Source organism: Saimiri boliviensis, chromosome 5 (genome assembly GCF_048565385.1).
Source record: "Saimiri boliviensis isolate mSaiBol1 chromosome 5, mSaiBol1.pri, whole genome shotgun sequence".
In the NCBI taxonomy this organism is placed as follows: domain Eukaryota; kingdom Metazoa; phylum Chordata; class Mammalia; order Primates; family Cebidae; genus Saimiri; species Saimiri boliviensis.
In genome coordinates, this window is record NC_133453.1 from 60,393,894 (window position 1) to 60,408,918 (window position 15,025).

The 15,025-nt window shown below is 37.6% G+C and overlaps 1 protein-coding gene across 8 annotated transcripts in view; it reads left to right on the top strand.

Moving 5' to 3' along the window:
• The window catches only part of ZNF385B (zinc finger protein 385B), a 393,057-nt gene that overhangs the window by 264,686 nt on the left and 113,346 nt on the right, over positions 1-15,025 (top strand). The window contains exon 1 of one of the 8 annotated variants that reach the window (XM_010351587.3): positions 35-15,022. The exons of 6 other annotated variants lie outside the window; for them this stretch is intronic. The gene's annotated coding sequence lies outside the window, so the exon portion shown is untranslated. Of the gene's footprint in view, positions 1-34; positions 15,023-15,025 lie in introns of those variants that run through there. One more of the 8 variants, XM_010351578.2, reaches the window with a different exon arrangement.

Genomic DNA, 15,025 nt, shown 5'->3' on the forward strand with positions numbered 1-15,025 from the left:
TTTTATAATCCCATGTGGATATGGGTTTAAAGCTGAGATCCAAACACCTCCTGCTTCCTGGTCTCTTCCCTGAATTATGTTTCTATATTATCAGTATCTCCTTGCTACCAGTTTTCTCTGAAGTCATTATAGACTATGTTGAATCTATGAATCATGTTCACATTTGTTAGTCATTGAATAAATATTTGTCCAAAACTGGGTGTATGACTGTGCTCTTATATAAAGATGCTCACAATATAATGCAGTAATAGTGATATGAATATAGGTATTACAGAAACAAAGTGGAGGAATACTTCATCCAACCTTAGTGAGTCTAAAAGATACTTCCTCTCTTAAAGATGTATAGAAACAGCCAGATTTATGACCATGTAGGCTATGTTAGTGTAAATGACATGATGAAGGTAAAGCTCCATGGGCGTGGACACCCCAGCTGTCTAGATTAGGCCACATTCCCAACATCATGCATTAGATATGGCTCAGAGGCCCTAGCCCTTAGCAAATCTATGTCAAATGAATAAATGGAAATAAAAGTATTTTAAGCAGGAGAGTGATGTGGTTCACTTTTGATTTTTAGATATGTTGTTCTGGCAGTGGCGTGGGAAATGGATCTAAAGAGACTGAAACTGGAGTGAAGGAGTCCAATAATGATGGGAGGAGATGAGGGTCTGAACTAGGGCAGAAGGCAGCCACAGAGATGGATTTGAGACATACTGAAAATCTAAGACCTGGTGACTTGTGCTGTAGAAGTATGGGGCAAGTGTTATGGCAGAGTTGCCATCATCTAACTTAAAGAATACAAGGAGAGGAGTTATCTAAAGGAAGAAACAAGTTAAAATTTTTATGCAACATATTACAATTTAAATGTGTTCCAACTTTTACTTTTGAAACAAACCCATGAGGAAATTCTAATAGATTTTTAATGAATATCTTGTAGCACTTTAAAATTTTTAAATATCCCATGGGCATTATACCAGCACTGTATCAAGAATATAAACTAAAAACATGGGTATCTCACTTTAAAAAAATAAAACAAAGAAAGGCTTTTAAGACTATCAAAACACGTGGACATAACTACCACTTATTCTTCATGCAGAAATCTTGGTAGAGAGAAAATTGTATTAATTCTTTCCTCCCTTTGCTTTCTTTTTTTTCTTGATATTCTTCTCCTGGGTCTGGCATTCTGCAGTAAAGTAGACAGAATCAGCTACCACTCCCAGACAAGTGGCCTTTGAAAGCTTCTCCTGTAGGAAGAAAAGCTTTCCAAGGAAAGGAGCAATGCTTTCAGGCCAAGAAGAATTCCAAATAAATAGCATTTCTACTTCTGCTTCTCAATCTGGCTTTAACATTTGGTGAGGGGCAAAACAACCCAACCAAAGAAAGCTATTGTTCATTTGAACTTAAAGTTCAAATAATGTTACATTTAATTTGTAATCAGATCATTATAACTATAGTTGAAATATCTAATTCTGGTATAGTGAAGATTTGTAAGAAATCTTGTTTAATTTTTTTCTCACTTTTTAGCATTGATTGCTGTCTTCCTCTTCTACATGTATGTTTTAGTATCACAGAATGAGTGATTTTATTGCCACATCGCAGAGCAAATTCTCTCAGCCCAAATAAATTTGGCTTTTGGCATGGTTATGGGGCATCCAGTTGGCAATACCCAGCAGGTATCTGGATATACAGAGCTGAGGACTGGGGCAGAGGCCTGGGCTCTCAGAAGCAGTCATTGGCAGAGAGATGATACCATGAGAGGCAAGGAGATCATCCAGAGTGGGTAGAGGGTCACCAGCAGAATACTGATGTTGGTACATGAACAGTATCAACATACACAGAATCGAAAGAAGAAAGGCAGTTCTGAAAAGAGAAAGCAATTTGACTAGAGAGACTAGAGGAGGGCCTGGAGAGAGAAATATCCTAGAAGGCAAAGCTTCAAGAACTTAAAGAAGGAAGGAGTAAGAGAGCAAGTGAAGCAAGCAGCTTCTCTCCTTAAGTAAAGCCCTGACTTCCTAACATCTCTCCTTCCTTCCCCAACTCCTCAGAACCTTAAGAGAAGACAGTAGTTAGTTGTTGTGTCCGTCCTTATAAATGTTCACAATCTATGCTATATGAAGGCTATAATTTCTTCATCGTACAAGTATGACTTCAGATGAACTTTCTTAGTATTGCTTCTATCTACTTTGTTTATAGGCTTTGTGGTTTTTAATGGTCTTTTCCTGTAAGTAGCTATAGTTGATCTGACTGTAATACAAGTTCTTCAATATTCATTATTTTAGTGGTTACCCAGCAGATTTTATCATTGTTTACTCAGAAATGTTTTTTAGCCCACTCTGCTCCTTATTTGGGATAAAGCAGATAAATACCTTGCTCAGAGCCAAACAGGAATGCTTTACATTCTGCTTCCTTAGACTTTCTACTTTATTTGCACTGACTCCTAAAAATATTGAAAATGATAAATAGAAAAGTTCATTTAATTGTCTGAGTTCATTTATTGTTCTGAGCAAGAACAATACTCCCTATCTGATCAGTATCACTTCTGATTCATATTTTATCCACAGAAAGGTACAGTTTTGTTTTTCCCCAAATAGACTGTGGTTTAATCTGTATTTGCCCTACTATAAAATGTAGTTTGTGTGCAAAATTCAAACCCCTTAATCCAGGTCTGAGTCATACTTCTATTAAAATACCCTGAAATAGTTAATTTTTATTTGCTCATTCCTCATGGGTAAAGATTTTGTTATGGATCTTAAACAGCATTACGGTAAAGGAGTGATTTTAAAAGTCATCTCTCTTGGTTCACAAGGATACAGTTCTGTGTAAAGAGAAAATGAAATAGATATTATAATAATGCTATACTTTTTATCAACTGTATGTCAGATCTCCTTATTAACCTTATTTTTATGGCATTTTGGTGAGTTTGCTTTTATTCTAGTTCTCATATTCACAGAGACCAGAATGTAAAAAAATTAAGACTTTTATCCAAAGCCACATAGGCATTAGATCTGAGTAACTTTGGCATTGCTGACACACTACTTGTCTTTTTCCTCCAAGCTTACTTAAAATATTTATGAAGCCCTTGAAAGCCTTCTTATCCGTTTTTTATTTTTCCCTTAGAGTATTGATTTCTATTTTTTTAACTTCAAAAATTCACATTGCACAATTGTTAAAACGTTTGAAAATACCTTTCTTAAATTTAGCTTTTAATCTAAATTTTTTATTTTTTAAAAGACCTAATTTTATAGCACATGATATAGCTAATAAAACAAATATTCATCAACATTGAGCAAAATGATAAATTTTACTTTTGAAAGTTTGTTTTTAAGAAAAACTGAACCTATCCTTTTGCTTTTTTTCTTGGTTTTTCTTTTTTTCCTGGTAGCTGCTGGCCTCACAAAGTGTCATTAGCATATCAGTTTGGTGTTTTGGCGAAATAAAAATTATACTAATTCTTTCATCCAAGTCTAACTGCTATTGCTTAAAATTTTTCTTCTGGAATTTTTCATGTGAAGTTCTTGGAGATTGAGAAAAGATGATAATTCAGATCTATTGATAAAGATTAATTTCTACAAGAGATATACTTTGAAGTGCACATGCCAAGTCTGAGAAGAAATTGAGAAGATAGAGAAGATATGAAGTAGCCATTCCTTAGTCACTTTCTTCATTTTTAAAGTATCAACATTTATTAGGTTAACATCAAATACTTGAAAGAGGATTCTTGAAATCATTGACCAAATCTGAATTCTTGCTCTAAGATTTGAAATGCCTGAAAATCAAATGTAATTGTGGAAATTCAGATACTTTCTTATTTATTAAATGGTCCTGGTAATTTTAATGATAGCCACATATTTTAAACAAATGATTATCTTGGAGATAGGAATTATAAATGAGAGCCTAATTCAAGAATTCCCTTTTCTCATGGCTGTTGTTTGTCCTTCTTTTTGGTGGTACTGAAAAAAAAAATAGGGTTTAATTGGAAGGGGAGGCCTGCAGAGTCTAGCACACAAGCCTTACACCCTTAGTCTGGGTGGTAGTATGGGAAGGTAAAAACCAAAATCCCTGAGTTGGAGGGATTTTTAAGTCAACGCTTAGACATGACAGTTCCCTCCAAGCTGAGCTCTCCTTCTGTGTTCTTTCTCTGTGATAGGCCCCTCCATCTATCTAAGCTGGGAGTCTTGGTGAATAGTACATTGGATATTAGCCCCATCTCTAATCGGTTATCATGTCCTATTGAGTCTATCACTTTTGTCTGCATTGTTTTCTCATTACAGCCTAACCCTGAGTTTAAATTGTCTCTCAATAGATTACTATAATGCCTTCTACTTGAACTCCTTAGCTCTATCAGCCTCTTTTTTTCTCACCCAGCCTTCACCATAAGCTCCTCTTACACATAGACATAATTTATTCTCCAACCACTGATGTTCCCAACATGAAGGCCTCATCATGGCATGCCCTTGTTTAAAATCTGTCTTTGACTCTTCACTGCCTTTAGGACAATTCTAAACACATTAAACTGACTTGTAGGACTTGAATTGGTCTGATCCCAGCTTACCTCTCCAAGAACATTTCTTACCCCAGAGAAAACTTTAGTCAATACTGAAAATCTTTCATTTCAGGACACCATTCTTATTCTGGCTCCAGGTCTGACTTTATGTGTAGTTTTCTCAAAACATACCTCGATCAGTTCTTCTTCTTCTATCATATTCCCTTTTGCCTAGGTAAATTCTACTCTTCAAGTTTTCAGTTTAGATTTTACTTTTTCAAGAAAGGCTTACTGGACACCTGTGAAAGAATTACGTACCCTTAGCCTATCAGTATTTTTCCTATTGCCATATTATCACTCTGTATCTTAAATGCCTGTACGTTCAAGTGAACCCTTTACAAGACAGTTAGCTCCATGAAGGCATAGTCTCAAGGTTTCTGGTCCATCATTATTTCCTGACCACCTAGTAAAGTATGTGGCTTTTAGCCATCATGAAAAGTCAGTTGGATATTTGAATAGATGGATTTTTTTATTCATAAACATCTGAGAAGGCCAAGTATCCTTTTAGAATTGCTAGATACCTCAAAGTTTTGTGCCAGAATATGGAAACGTAAAGAGGCTCCTGGCCCACCTCTTGTCCTGTTGAACAAGAAGGTGGACACCTAGTTCTGACTGCCCACCTCCAACTACATTTCCTGAAAATAGCCATTTTGAGGCTACTCCCAGGCCCACACAGGTGTTGTCAGAAAAGGAAGGGATATGGAAAAGAGACCTGCACAGGACTTGGAAGTAGTCCCAGGACCATTAGGGCATGGACTTATAGAATCCCAGGAACTCAGGATGTGGTCTAGAAGGAGTCGGGGGGAAGGCATAGACAAAGTGGGTTGATCCTTTTGGCCTACGGACTGGGTAGGAGTATGGCCAGAGAGGGTTGTGTCTACGAGCCGTACTCCAAGCAGGAGATGATCTGGATTTGTTCTAGAGTTTGTACTCCTAGTGTATATTTGTGAAAGTATAGCATTAAAAACAACTGTCTAATATTATATTTGTAAAACCCCATCTGAAAATATGAATAGAAATTAAAGGTTGTAACTAACCTTTTAATTATTTGTATTTCAAGACCACATGACTCTCTGTTCTGTTGTGTTCTGGGAAGCAGTTTCAAGTACTGTTTAAGAACAGTGTTTAAAGCCAAAACAGGGGTATGAGTTGTGAGCTTGTTTTTGTTCTGAATTGTTCCTTTGCTGGCTATGAAGCCCTTGGCAGAGAGCTTCATCTGCTGAATAGAGGTAATCTTCCTTCAGGCTTGTAGTGAAAGTACGTGAGGTTAGAGTCTTTAAAAGGCTTAGCTCAAGTGAATGCTCAATAGATCACAGGGCTGTCATCATCATCATAATCGCTGTCATTATTTTTACAGCTGTTATTTCTCATTGTCCATAACCGTTGTGATGACCTTGGGCAAGTCACATAGCCTCTCAGAACCTCAATTTCTTCCTCCATAAAATGAGATGTTTGGAGCAGAGAATAACAAAGATTTTGTCCAGTTAAAAATAAAGACCTTCAGGAGTTCTTTCTCTTTCAGTTTACACTGAACTTGAACTTGACCCCACAAGCTGTGTTTAAATTGTTAATGGAAGTTAGCTACTATGCATGTAGTATCACTATATATTCTACTTTTATCAAACTTGGTATGCAATAACTGAAGAAACCTGGATTAAATATGTAGTTTATGAAACAAGAATGTATGGAATAAGTATTTGCTTTATAGAAAGATTCACTATAGAGTCCCTTTTACTTGCAGGCTCTTCTAGTACATTAAAAATAAAATTTGATTTTAAAAAAGATATTTGGTTTGCCTGAAACTTTTCAGAAACATATGCAGACATTTTTAATCCCTTGAATCACAGAATCCTTTGTGAATTGATTAACTCTGATTCCTCTCTCTGAGTAATGAGCATGGTTGCAAATATTTGCATACAATTCCTGGAGAGGGGGTGGTCCATGTATACTAATTTAAGAATCCCTGGCATAAAGCCAATATAAAGAGAATGCCAATAAAAACGGAATGTGCTGAGGATATTGTAGAAATTTCTAAATGCCAGTCCCCAAACACCTGGCTCTCTTCAGAATCATAGAAACAAAGAGAGAACTAATATTTATTGAGCTCACCCTGTGCCGGACACTGTGTTAAGCACTGTGTTAAGTGTCCTTCTCCTTCCAAATCTAAGGAAGACAGGTATTATTTCTGATGAGAAAACTGAGGCTCACAGAATAAGCACTTCTCCAAAGTCTTTTGACTATTAAATGGTAAAAGCAAAATTTGAACTGGGGTCTAGGTCTAAGGCTACATACACTATGATAAAAGACCCTAAATTCCTTCCCATTTATTCCCAAGCTCCCAAGTCTTTGTTAAAGAATAGATCACAGAAATGTATAGACTTTTCTTCTTACTGAACTCACAAAGGAATTCCCAAAATCAGCTTTCTGCTGAGAGCCAGGCCTTTCCCTCTCCCGAGTTCTGTGCCATCAGAGCTGGGAGAACTTGCAGGAGTGATATGTTGGTGTTGGGATAGGGTGGGGCAGCAGAGAGCTGAGGGATGAGGGACTCTCTTGGCTGGACATGATTCAAAAGTTCTGATCCTCTACGTGCCCCAGTAAAGTTTTCCGGCTGGCATCTGTGTTAAAGAGTTGTCAGCTGGAAGCAGAGAAGTGGCCAGTCAGCTTCAGAAAACCTCATTTGCCAAGTCTCACATGAGAATAGTGAAGACAGGCTCCATTTGGAAAAGACCTGCTTCTAGAAAGATTTATTACATAGGGGTCATGTTGCATAACATGGGCTATGTTCAGGATACTCAGCTCCTCCTTAATTCATTCACATTTCATGAGACAGCTAGTTAATCTCTTCAAAAAGGAGGGACTAAATGGGGAAATAAATGAAGGGTCTGATATGAATGACAGAACAACCTAAGTCTTATTGGAATTCTTTCTTGGACTATGTCTGTAGCCTTGGTGCTATAAGCCAATATTGAGCTTTCGTCATAAACAGCATGACCCAATGCTGTGCAAAAAGCACTGTGCTTTGCACACTAAAAGACCTTATATATTAAGGTAAGTTCTGTTGTCCTCGTGTTCTAGCCTGTCCAAACAGAACATTCATGGTGATTTGGGAATATACCCACAAATGCATTTTTGACTTCAAGTCATTTTAAGATATGCTATCTTATCACCTCAGCTTTCACGTGTCCTAGAAAATTATGCTGTTTTCACAGTGATATTAAAGGCACTGTGAGATCCGGTATTTGATTTAGATTTTCCTCATGATTTCCCATGTGATGCATAACTGCTTCATAAAGTTACTTGCTGTGAAGTATTTCAGACCTTTATTTGGCAGTAATGAGGAAGATACTACTTAAAAATGTTTAAGAGTAAAATATGCATATTTAGGAGTAACTGACATCTGACATGCATTTTTTTCTCACATGCTATGGATGGTGCAAAACATATTTACTAGTGTAAAGATGATACCTCCTTATATCAGCAAGGCAGCATAACATAGTGATAAAAGCCAAACTATGTGTGTTTGAGCCCCAGCTCTGATGCTTGCCTGCTTCAGGACCTTGGGCAAGATATTGTGTCTTTGTGTGCCCTGTTTCCTCATCTAGAGAATGCAGATAATAGCAAGTTCTTTCTTTATTATGTTAATTTGAAAATTGGATGGATTCATATGTATAAGTGCTTACAACAGTGTTGATGCATAATAAATGTTATGTAAGTGTTAGACATTGTTTTACAAATGTGTAAAGATGACTAATAGCCGGGCACAGTGGCTCAAGCCTGTAATCCCAGCACTTCGGGAGGCCGAGGCGGGTGGGTCACGAGGTCAAGAGATCGAGACCATCCTGGTCAACATGGTGAAACCCCGTCTCTACTAAAAATACAAAAAATTAGCTGGATATGGTGGCATGTGCCTGTACTACTCAGGAGGCCGAGGCAGGAGAATTGCATGAACCCAGGAGGCAGAGGTTGCGGTGAGCCGAGATCGCGCCATTGCACTCCAGCCTGGGTAACAAGAGCAAAACTCCATCTCAAAAAAAAAAAAAAAAAAAAGATGACTAATAAATTCTAGGTGTTAGATGGTTTAAAAAATACCAGTTTATCCTCAGTTTAAGCTCTAACTAGGACCTCTGCCATTCTGTCTTCTTATAGCAAATCTGCATATCAATTAATGGCTTCACTGGCATCTGTGGGCTGAGGATCCTCATGTACCTTTAAATGGAAATGTGTACCAAGTTTGATAGATTTCAGTTTGACAGATTGAATAAACACCATTTCTCACACATACCCAACATATTTTTGCCAAATGTATGTCAGCCCTACTGCGATAATGAAATACCACGGTACCATAAATGTTGCTAACTTCATAACAGCTTTGAATATGATCAGTGAATACTGAGGGAAAAAATAACACGAATACTATGTGAGAAGTCCTTGCAACCATTTGATGCTGAAATAGCATCTTCACATTTGAAAGTGCTGGAAACACGTGGTCATTCATTCACTCAAAGTATGTATTGAGTACCTACTATGGGCCTGGCACTGCTCTAGAAACTGGGAATATAGTCATTGCCTTTGTGGAGATTATATTTTAGTAAGAGGAGGTAATGAACAAGTAAACAAGTAAAAGATGGTCATTTTAGAGACAAGTAAGTGCCATGAAGTAAAGAAAACAGAGCAGTATAATAGAGGGAGGGGCTCACTGAGGAGGTGGTAACTGAGCTGAGGCACAACTGAATAGGAGCAGGGAGTTTTACGCTGAGGGAACAGCAAAGGCAAAAGCCTGAGATAGAGTGAATGTGATGTGTTTGGGAAAGAGGGAGGAAGGAAGCTCAGATCTTGGGGGCTGGGTAGGAGAGGCAGTACTTGGTGAGGTTTTGGAAGCAGGCAGGGGCTTAATTAAATGCATGGTGACTGTAAGCCATGGCAAGGGGGCTGATTTTAATCCAGGTGCTGTGGGAAGCTGTTGCACTGGAGTGACATGATCAGATTTGTATCTTTCAACAGTTTGCTTGGCTGCTGTGTCAGAACCAAATGAGCATTAAGGGGTCCCAGAAAGATCCCTTAACAGCCATAAACTGTAATACAGACAAATGCTGGTGTCTCAGACTAGTATCTGACAGTGACATGGAAGGAAATGGGAAGATTTGCAGTCTATGTTGGAGGCGGAAACAATAGGTCTTGCCAGTAGTCTAAATGTAGGTGGGAGCTAAAGGAAGAGTCAAAGAATCCCATATTTTAAGGTGTTGTTCAAGTCTTGCCTTCAGAGTGAAACTTTCCCCACCTCTTCTAACCCATTTTTGTCTCTCCTTTGATCACAGTGGTTGGTGAGCTGACAATATGTGCAAGGCATTGTTCCTGGTGCTTAGAATACATTAGTGAATGAAACAAAGCTCTCTGCTCTGTGAATGTTATGTTCTGTTCTGTACCACTTCTATATCTGTGCCTCTAATTTACACTAAATTTTATGTGTCTTTGTTTAGTCTCTAATTGTATTGGATATATTATTTTTGTTCTCGAAATAGACAAGCACCTTTAGGACCAGTGACCCCACTTTTCAATTTACCATAACATCTAGCTCAGTGATGGTGGAAGCAAAAGTAACAGTTTAAATATGTTCTTTTCATCCCCACAGATAGCTTGTTTATAGGTTTGCCTGCTGCTTTAAATAAATAAACTCCTGAAAATCCAAAATTGGAATTCAGATGATTAGAAGGGCCATAATTTTTTCATTGAAAAAGATTGTGGGTTGGGTTCAGTGGCTTATGCCTGTAATCCCAGCACTTTGGGACCAAGGCAGGTGGATCACTTGAGGTCAGGAGTTTGAGACCAACCTGGCCAACATGGCAAAAGTACTTCTCTACGAAAAATATAAAATTAGCCTGGTGTGGTGGTGGGCACCTGTAATCCAAGCTACTCAGGAGGCTGAGGCAGGAGAATCGCTTGAACCCAGGAGGTGGAGGTTGCAGTGAGCCAGAGATCATGCCACTGCACTCCAGCCTGGGTGACAGAGCGAGATGACGTCTAAAAAAAAAAAAAAAAAAAAAAAATTATGTGCCCACTCAAGAGTTACTCTAAAATAACAGCTGCCCTCCCCCAATGAATGTAATTAAAAATTTGTAAGGAAGTCATTATGCATTTGTCAGGGAGATTTGGATGAAGGAACTGAAGCTGAGGAATCAGAGGTGATAGTCCATTTTAAATTAATCCAAAATGAAAGCATGGAAACTATAATTTAAAATTGTAAAAAAAAATTTCTGATTTCTAAAAATTCAAATATATCCACTTTATACAGGACTTCCATTTTCTACATTTACAATTTATAATCGACAGTTATAAATCCTTTAACCGGGTCACGTTCATCCTGGCAATGAAAAGTAATGATTCAAATACACGACTAAGTTGACTTTCTGAGTATGTCTTAAAATACTAACAAGAAAACAAAAGTCATGCTTTTATATTTTGCAAGGAAGACAGTATCTTCACAAACACTCACAGGCTATTGACTCCTTTTCAAGACCCCTTATAGTAGGATTGGCGTTGAAGTGCTATTGCTAATGCAACGCTGTGTCTTACACAGCTGTCTCGCAGGTTAATTAGGCTTTTGAGGACTATCCCTGGAATTATTATTTCCATGAAAAATGCTTCTGGATTCTAGAATACTGACTTTAAACCAAAATTAGGAACATACTTCATTTATAAGAGGTCTTCTTCAACTTGTTTCTGTAATTCTCATAATCCATGTACTCTTTGAAAATCATCATAATGATCATGAGCAATAAAACCTTTAATCAGGTAGTACGCAGCAGCGCAGTTCTTATGTTAAAAACACAGATGCTGTCCCCTTACCTCTTTCATTCACTCAATACATTCATTAAGTGCCTTCTCTGGGCAGTGCCCTAGACAAACAGCAGTAAATAAAGCCTGGTGTCTAAGCCGGAAGAGCTTAGGGCTCTTTGGGGAAGAAGACATATGCACAAGTAATACACAGTGAACAATCTTAAGTTCTGTAGTGAAGATGAAAATAAAATGCATTCAGGTTCAGAGGAAAGCAAAATGCTTTCTTCCGAAAAAAGAGGGAAGGCTTCCTAGAAGAGATGGCATTTAAAGTGCCACTTGAAAATGGAGAGAATTTTAAAGGAGACAAGAGAAAAGCATCCTGGAAGGCATGACAGCATGAAAAAAGTGGTAGAACTCAGAAAGTGTGTGTGTACAAGAACCAGCTAGTGCTTCGTGCAGGCAACATTTCTGGAGCAACTACCAAGTGTAAGGCACTGCCTATGAGGCCAGAGAAGTAAAGAAAAATAAGATGTGGGCCCTGACCTGAGGGAGAATTTGGTTTAATAAATCTTATAAAGTGTGAGAAAACAGTTTCCACTTAAGTTTGAGGATGGTGGTGGATGCTGAACTGCAGCATTGGAATTGGATTCTGTGGTAATGTTGATAATAATCCTCATCATTCACTAAATCCTTCAGTGCTCTAGGCACCATGGTAAGAACTTACATGCATTATTTCCTTCAGAGCTCCTCATGAGATATGGTTGCTGTTTTATTCCTACTTGTCAGCTGAGAAAATTGGGGTTAAGTCAAGTAATTTATGTAGTGTTTCCCAGCTGGTAAGTAGCAGAGTAGAGATTTAAACTCGTGTATAGTATTACAGAGCCTGTAACTCACTGAGGGGAGCCATAGGAGACGTTTGAGTAGGGTAATGACTGATTTGAGCTGTTCTTGTTAAGAATTCATTTGACTACAAGGGGTCTACAAGTCCTTAATCATTATTAAGGACTTATGTAGTGAACAGCTAATGAGGACCTAAAGAAGGTAATGATAATTGGTATGAAAAAGGAAAGGAGGTGACAGATGTCATAAAGATTACTAACTGGATTCAGGGACAAGGAAGAGGGAGAAATCAAATACAGCTTCAAGTTTTAGAGTCTACCTGTGAGGAAGTAAAGACCAGCAGAGAAGAAATATCCTTTAGGGAGTGAGGTGAGGGGACGGGGGCAGGGAGGCTGGGATAAGTAGTTTAATTTTGTGCAAGTTGAACTTGAGGTGCCAGTGGGATACACATGGGAGGGAAAATGCAAAAGTTGAGGTTAGAAATACAAAAGTTGATCTTGGAAAAGAGGTGATTTAGAAAGACTGTATTCTACCAATGGTAGAGAGGTTGAGGGGGACTGATAGAGGCCTTCAGAACCCTAGTTTTATTTTGCTAGAGAAATCATAAGCCAAATTACAGTGTTTATGAAGGGAGGGGATAGTAAAAAATAAAACAAAGGAAATACAGGCTACTCTAAAAGAAGTTAAATGGTAAGAGCAAGTAGTTGGTAGACTAAGAGGCTAACAAGAACGCAGCAAGTTTTGTTTCCTTAAGAATGGGCTGACCAAAGAAAGATGGTGTTTGATAGGGTAAGGTTTTATTCAGAGAGTGGGGCTGCATTAACTAACTCAAGGTGATGACTTAGCTGGGTGATGCCTGGTGTCTACTTTGGATCCATACAAACTCTTCTCATCTTTTAGATAACCACTTAAATATCGCCTCTGTGCAGAGCTTTTGACTCTCCTGTAGTTTTTCCCATATAGGCTTAAGTGTTTCTTATCCAATTATCTCACAGCTCTTAGTACATACCTGCACTATGGACCAGTGGTTCTCAAACATCAGCATGTTTCAGGTCATTTGGGGGGCTGGCTAAAACACAGATTCCTGGGCCCCATCCCCAGCATTTAGGATTCTGCAGATCTGGAGTGAGGCCTCAGAATTTGCTTTTATAACAAGTTATCAGGTGATGCTGATGCTGCTGGTCTGAAGACCACACTTTGTGTACTACTGAACTAAACTAAAAATATATGAGAGGTACAAATAAAGAGCTTGAGAGTTCAAGGATGCACTAGTAGTCCAGACTTAGAAATGTTCTAGAAAAATACTCCAAGAAATCAGTCATGATTTAACAGCAGGCAAGAAAGAATAAAATACTTCGCTTAGCTTCATGAAATAAAAATACTTTGAAGAGGTCATCAGCATAATCTCTGCAGAGCAGAGGTTTCTTAGGGGAGAGCTATCATAGATAAAGCTTTTTTTTTTTTTTTTAATGAAAACCACAGCCATGACTATAATTTTACTGTAATCATGAGGAATGCCCAATTGTTATTTGAGGGGAAATAAGTATATAGCCAGCATACTATTTTTCATTTAGAATAGTATTTTGTTATTATTCATAACTGAGATCATTGAGACTGGAAAAATGTACCATTTCTAAGAGCTGGTTTTATAATTACCATTTTGTTTGCTGCATCTAATTGTTCATGAAAGTTTACCTGTCCTTGATAGTTACTGTGCAAATCTGACATAAGCAGATATACTAAATCTCAGAATTCGGGTAAGTATAATTTTTTCTGTACATCACTAAAGTGTTGGCTGTGGTTTGCAAATGTGCTAAGTTGCACAACCAAAGGTCCAAAATTCTTCCTGACATTTGCAAGTATCAGTCATTTCAAGTTTCTTTTATTCATTCAAATGCCAACTAAGCTAACTCCTCAGTGTCTGTGACAATCAGCTTAGCATAAGCAAAACAACCATTCAGTCATAGCCACACTGTGTAACATGGATATATCAGATGCTTTATTCTGATAATATAGTCAGATGCCACTAGATGCAAAGTTAAATTAATTAGATATGAGAGTAAATAATAAATCATTTTTGTTCCAAGCCTGTATAACTTTAATTTTACCATGATAATACCCCATATAACTGAAATTAGGTTTTTGAGTTGAGAGGCATAAACCTCTCTATTAATTTTATGAATATCAAATTGACATCTACTTTAGTCTTTTTGAATATATGAATCTTTATTTAAAACCTAAAAATCCATGGGAAAGGAAACAAATTCTTCAGTCCTAATAGTATGCAAATAAATTGTTCTTGTCTAACAGAACATAAATAAAGTTTGTCATGGGAACATATTCCTTTTTGAAATAAAAAGCAATTTTAAAAGATTTAGTTGCCCACCTAAGGGGGGATAATCCCTTGACATATAAGTGATACTGAAAATTCCAAATTGTTATGATAAGTAGATATTTTGAAATAATTGAATTGCTTTGTTAGAAGGGAAATGTGGTGTCAGTTTTCTTCATTTCTATTTTACCGTGATAGAGTGGTAGTTTTTGAGTTGCTGGGAGATACTTAGAAAAATTACGTGAAAGAAAGCCACTTGTCAGTCTTTTAGGATATATTTGGTTCTCTGTCATCAGAAGGTAGTCTGCCCTCTCCCTGGAATCAAGTTGCAAACACTATCCTCAATAGTAATTAGAGCTAAGCGGCAATTACAGGACATATGATTTGTTCAGAGACACTGCCTGCCGGCGGTTTCCCAGCACCACATTTCACAGGAGCACCAGGTTGAAATGATGGAATTATTTACCTTTAAATATAATACCTCGTACAATGCTCAAATGCAGAAGTGAACGTGGACTTTAACCTTAAAAACAAAGGTA